We start from the raw sequence: 6,514 nt of genomic DNA, 5'->3' as shown, positions 1-6,514 counted from the left end.
CTAAGTAGTTTACATTGTGAGTTTCCTGTGAGACACGAGATTAGAAACTAGGTGATGATGTAGACCTGATTAACGAAGTATTTACCACCTAAGAAATTTGTGGTGTGAATGTTTTATAAAAAATATTAATTATTATTTGATCATATGGTCAATACTAGGAAAAGGAAGGAGTTAATATTTATACACTTCTTATGATATGCTTGGAACTCAGGTAAAGTCAGCTATCATCACCAGCGATATAATCTTACTAAAGAAACTTTAGAAAGCCACATTTGCTCAAAGCTCATATGAATAATAATTTCATTGATCCTTTCTATGTAAATAAGTCCTTTTCTTGTTCAGTTACAGAAAAGTGGGAATGAAAAGACTTTAATGGACATCAAAAAAGGGCTTTTGATTTCAACTGAATTTACTTAACTCAGTGCTCATGGAAAGAATACATGGGTGAGGCCTGATGGTGGTTGTGTGAGGAAGGGTGTGAAACTGATTAAAGCAGAACTCCCTTCAAGGTCTTCCCATCTAGCCAGGACAGAATTGTGCATATAGCTGCCTTTAACAGTTTGGGGAGAGCTGCATTAGAAATGGGGCTTCCCAGGTGGGCTCAGTGGTAAAGAATCCACTTGCCAGTGCAAGAGATGCAGGTTCAATCGTGAGTCAGAAGATCCCCTACCTAAGGAACTGGCAACACACTCCAGTATTCTCACCTGAAGAATCCCATGGACAGAGGAGCCTGGTGGGCTATATATAGTTCATGGGGTCACACAGAGTTGGACACAACTGAGCAACTAAACATTAGAAATAGAAAGCTTTATTGAGCACAGGTGAATGATTTTATCGGGAAGACTTCACAGAAATGGTGGTCCTTTATCTGAGCCCTTCAAAATAAAACTTTACCAGGGGGAGAAGGGGCACACCAACCCGAAGAAATGCCGTGAACAAAGTTACGAAGTTATGGTGTGCCTAGGGACCTTCTCACGGCCCAGCATAGAGACCATAACCCCAGACGCCTGGAGGATCCCACAGGCCATTTAACACACGAGGTTAGCTGGGTTGGAGCACAACTGTGGGTGTCAGGACTCGGGAAACTGGTGAGGTTATGTCTCAAGAGAAGTAAGAAGTCTGGGTTTTTACATGAACTCTCCCAGTTCCTTACACGGTGAAGAATTCCTTACACAGTGATGGTTAATACACACAATAGTACAAGGTGAACCTATACAGTTCTTGGACCAGATTCTGTGGGCCCCCAGTTTCTGAACTTTAGAGAAGACCGTGTTTATGGGGTAAGGACAAGAGGCCAGGGCACATTTGAGAAATAAGTTGGAGCTATATTTTGAAGAACACCTTGCTAAGGAATCAGTGTTTTATCAAATGAGACTCATTGCATCATTAAAAAAAGGTAAACCTCAATGTGATATCAAATTTGCATTACCAAATGGTCAAATCAAAAACCAGTGAAGTGGGCTGTGGATTTGAAAAAGACAAATCTAGGATAGGGAGATAACCTAAGATAACCTTATCCTCAGGAGATAATCCCTGCTTTACAGGGGTTATGAAAATAATCTTGGAGGGAACCATAAAGAATGGTTCTGAGAGAAGGATCTGAAAGAAGAGAAGAAGGTTCGGGAGCCAGTGAGGGTCAGAGCAGACTTACTAGTTGCCATGGGTGTTGGGGAATGATCTAGAGGTTTCAGTTTGAGTGACAGGTGTGAGGAGGTGACATTATCTGGGAAGGGGCTGGAGAAGAGGAGGATTTGTGGTGAGAAGGAGTTTCCCTCTGGAGCTGCAGAAGCGCTGGGGTGTTTACATGGAGACGTGGAGCAGTGAGGGGAGCCGAGGACATGAAGCCGGTGGTCGGGCAGAACCAGGTGAAAACCCAGACTGCAGGTTAGCATGTTGTCTAATTTTTCCAAGATTCAGTTTCTTCATGAGTATCAGAGAATCTGCCTCACAGAGTCAGCGTAAGAATTAAGAGTAACACACATGAAACACTGAACACCATGCCTGAACACCATGGCACGTGGAAGCTGGATAAACAGCTGTTGTTATTATCATCTTGAGGTCGAGCCATGGAGTTAGAGAATTAAAACTCCTTAGACAATTCTGTGTGACCTAGGACAGGACTGATACCAAACCCCCGGTAGGGGGTGCATCTTCAGGTGGGAGGGTCAAGTAGGGTGATTGGTAGGAACTGGAGGCTGCAAAGGGAGTGCTTATTTATAGTGCTTTATTTTAAGGTAATTTATAGTGAGGCCTTTAAGACAGTGTCTGAAAGGTTTCCCTCAGCCTGGTCGGGGGTCAGATGAGGTCTCAGTTCCTTGGTAGTAATTACCAAAGAGTTGCACACAGGTGCCTTCCTGGAAACTCCCGGAATATGGAGCTCAGTGGTTTCCAATCACTGAGAATCACATTAGGGTCTTAAGCACATTAGGATGACCTGTGAAGCTTTGAAAACTAGAGCGAAGCCAGAATGGCTACACCCAGGAGCACAAAGGGTGAAGGGAACCCTCGTGATGGCTTTGAAGACCAGAGGAGGCAGCAGTCAAGGAGAACTTAACTGATATCATAACCAGAAAAATTAACCAACTTCCAGAAGCAGAAAGGAATCTGCTTGAAATGGAACAGCCTATATTGGACTTAATACTGCTCTCTGTGGCCCAATAACAGCTAGTCTTTTTCGGTGTATCTTACACGTGGCACAGGCTCCTGTAGCTGCTGCCTCACCACTGGCAGTGATCCCACTTTTGATGGCATGTGTATTGTACAAGTTTCGTAAGTTTACCTTTGAATACAGGTGATTTGTATTGTGAAACTTGTGCCATAACATGAGGCGGATGAGGGGGTCTTGTTTTTGGTGGCCTGTACCCTGTTTTCTTGGCTAACCGTTGAATGGTGGCCTAGCAGCCAGGTGTAACTCAGCCTGGGCTACCCAAGAAAGGAAACATCTTAAATGATTGGATGAGGATTTCTAAGCCTTCCTAAGAAAGATGTTATTTCCCATTTGGCTCCAGCCTGGGTTTGCAGCATCCTTTGGGTCGAGACAATATATACTACTGATAAAGGCTCTTTGGTTACCTGAACCTGTCCTAGAAATTCAGTGATTGTTGAGCAAATCTGTACACAAAGATAAAATTGTGGGGGTGGGGGGGGAAAGTAGCACCAAGCTGTCTCTGGAGGCAGGCCTTGCTTGGGTAGGGAACCTAACCCACCACCAGGGCTGACAACCCTGTTTCTAGCTTCTAGAGGCTGTGGGGGCCAGTAGATACTCCACATGCAGGTCTCAAGGGTGTGGTGACCAGTAGCCCAGGTATGGGTCCAGACAGATTGGATCTCCATTCAATTCTCTGTTGACTTCTCTGAGACTCAAATGCCTTGTCCGAAAGTGGCAAAAACATGACTTTCCCCAGCACTTTTTCTGTGTTCAAGTGAGATTGTTTGTGAAGCAATTAACACAGTGCCCAATACACTGCATAAGAACATCATGCGGAAGTGGTTCACAGTGTTCTTTACACTCTTACTGAGGCTAATGATGCCACCTTCTAAATAAATGACCTTGATTCACAGTCAACACATCAAACCTCAGTATGTACTTATAATACTGCATAAACTTTTACATCATAAACAATACATACATTGCCAGAGACCAAAGAAAACTTTAGAGAACACACGTCACAAAAACCATGATCAAACTATAGCCACATTGGTTTAGTTTAGGAAACAAACACATAAATGCTTATGATATTAAATCTAAATGGTCGTGTCTTAGAAACTGGCCTTGTAATTATGACTAAATTCACTCTTCTTTGAATAATAGTTGTTCAGTCTTCACTATGTTATTAACACTAACTTGGTTCAATTCATGCTTAATCTATTAACTCCAAACTGTACAATTTAGAAGTGTATCACATTAAATTGAATGACACCCTGAACTGACAATACCCATTAAAGTATAATCTTTCTAATTGCTCTGATCTTTTAGTATAGAGTCAACCTACAGTTCAGTGAAAGTAAAGTGAAATCAACAGCTGGTTTGGTCTGACCATCACCCACTTAATTAGTGCGATATCTCCTTAATATATTTCACTCCTCATTTTGCTGTATGCAAATCCATCCGTACATATCTCCCTTGTTTATCTTAAAACTCAATTCATGTCTCACTCAGCTGATCAAAACACTCTAACCACTTCCCAATACCATCCAGGAAAAGTTAAAAGGTCTTAGCCTCATAGTCAAAGCTTGCTATCATTTGCCTTCACTTTTTACTCCTTTCCTTTATAGTTTGGGTGAATCTGGAATTGCAACTGCAAAAGCCTTTTTCTTCCTATTTTGAAAGATGTATGATTGAACAAGAATGCATAGAGAGGAGAAGTTTTGTCTGTGCTGAGACAGTTCGTTTAATTTTTGCTGTTTCTACCTGTATAAATCTTCTTTGTCATGGACTTGGTGTGAGAATTAGTAATATATACCGAAGTCTTTCATAAACTGCAAAGGGTGATAGGAGACGAATCACCATGCTCAGTTTTTTCTTTCTTTCTTCATCACTGCATGCATGCAAGCGTGCTGTATTGCTTCAGTCATGTCCGACTCTGTGTGACCCAATGGACGGTAGCCCACCAGGCTCCTCTGTCCATGGTAGGAGGAGACAGGCAAGAATACTGGAGTGGGTTGCCGTGGCTTCCTCCAGGATATCTTCCTGACCCAGGGATTAAACCCGTGTCTCTTACATCTAACCTGCATTGGCACGTGGGCTCTCTACCACTAGCACCATCTGGGAAGGCTTTCTTTACCACTGGATAAGATAGTACTCTGCCCATCTCTGGGTGTATTACAGCTCTGCACCGGCTGTTGTTTTTAAAGCTCCACAGGTGATCCTCATGTGATTTAAGATCTTAATGTGATCCTTAGGGATAGGGATTGCAAGCCACTGAGCTCTGAGTGCCACTGGTGCCACCTGTCTTTACCTTACTACGTTATGTCTTGTGCACTCATGTAGTCACTAAGCACCACGTGTGTGCTATGGAGGGGATGGGTGTCAAGAGATGAATCTGACTGGTATCTGCCCTAATGAACCTCACAGTAGGACATGGAGAAAGTGAGCAATCAGGTGTTATCATTATATACGGGTTACGATAGCAGTGTATCTGAGGTCATAGTAGTATCTTTGGGATTAGGGAAGGCCTTAAAAATAAGGTGCTGCTTGAGCTGAGCATGATGGGTTATTTTCCAGTGGAAGGAGCTGGGCAAGAGTAAACCCCAGAGAGAAGCTTAAAGATTCAAGGTATGGAGGAGGAAATAGCATGTCTTACTAAAGTGAGACCTGAGTTTCCCTACAAACTACAGACTGATGGGGTCGCCTTTCTTTTAAGAACCAAAGAAAATGATATACATCCCCTTCCACTCAATGTAAACAGAAAGAGTCTGGTAGTCTATCTTAGAAATCTTTTCAAATAAGAGTGTGCATGGATGTATCCAGAATGTGACCACTTCTCACCATCTTTACTGACATTAGCCTCCCCACCTTCACTCACCTAGTAGCTTTCAAGCTACCATCTGCTCTTCTGTGAATCATTGCATTGTCTCCTTAACTGGTCTTCCTGCTTTCACTCTTAGCCGGTCCATTCCCAACATTAGTCAGATCCTTTAAAAACCTAAGTCAGATTATATCACTTTGCTGAAAATTTTTCTATGATTTTTTGCTTCAAAGCAAAGGTCAAAATCCTCGCAATGGTCTGCAGGGTCTTACCACACTCTCCCCTTGTTAGGCCCCCAACTGCTTCCCCTCTGACTCTCCTCCACCCATTCTTCACCCTGCCTTGGCCACTCTGCTCTCCAAACCGTCACCTGCCCCCAGACATGGGCACTTGCTCCCTTTGTCTTTTTTAAAAATATTTACTTATATTTAATATTTGGCTGTACTGCATCTCAGTTGTCTTAGTTGTGACACGTGGGATCATTGGTTGCAGCCTGCGAACTCCGCTGCAGCATGTTGGATCCAGTTCCCTGACTGGTGATTGAACCTGGGCCCCCTGCATTGAGGGCACAGCGTCTTAGCTACTGGACCACCAGGGAAGTCCCTAGTTCCTTTGGTCTTCACCTCCTTATTCCCCACCCTTGGTTTCATTGCCTCTGTATATTCAAGCAGCGTAATAAAGTCTCTCTAAACAAAAGGGGTTCTCCTCTTAAGAGCACTGCTACCTCCTCTGCAGTGGAAACTGAGAAGGAAGTACAGTGACATTTGTAGCTGGAGAGATAAGTAGGATCAGATTGTGGAGGAACTTGAAAGCCCTGATAAGAAATGTAGATTTTATCCAAACGTAAAGCTTTAACCTGAGGAATGGCGTGATCAGAATTGCATTTTAATACATTCACTTTGTCAGTGGTATGAAGAACAGGGGCTTCCCTGGTAGCTCAGCTGGCAAAGAATCCACCTGCAATGCAGGGGACCTCTGTTCGATTCCTGGGCGGGGAAGATGCCGGAGAAGGGATAGGCTACCCATTCCAGTATTTTGGGGCTTTC

At 43.4% G+C, this 6,514-nt stretch overlaps 1 pseudogene; it reads left to right on the top strand.

Moving 5' to 3' along the window:
* The first annotated feature begins 1,804 nt into the window (after positions 1-1,804).
* Positions 1,805-3,098, top strand: LOC113904013 (annotated as a pseudogene).
* Positions 3,099-6,514: the final 3,416 nt, after the last annotated feature.

The sequence above is a fragment of the Bos indicus x Bos taurus genome, chromosome 14, assembly GCF_003369695.1.
Source record: "Bos indicus x Bos taurus breed Angus x Brahman F1 hybrid chromosome 14, Bos_hybrid_MaternalHap_v2.0, whole genome shotgun sequence".
Classification (NCBI taxonomy): domain Eukaryota; kingdom Metazoa; phylum Chordata; class Mammalia; order Artiodactyla; family Bovidae; genus Bos; species Bos indicus x Bos taurus.
Note: the sequence above shows the minus strand (reverse complement) of the source record. Positions and strands in the feature narration are given on the sequence as shown.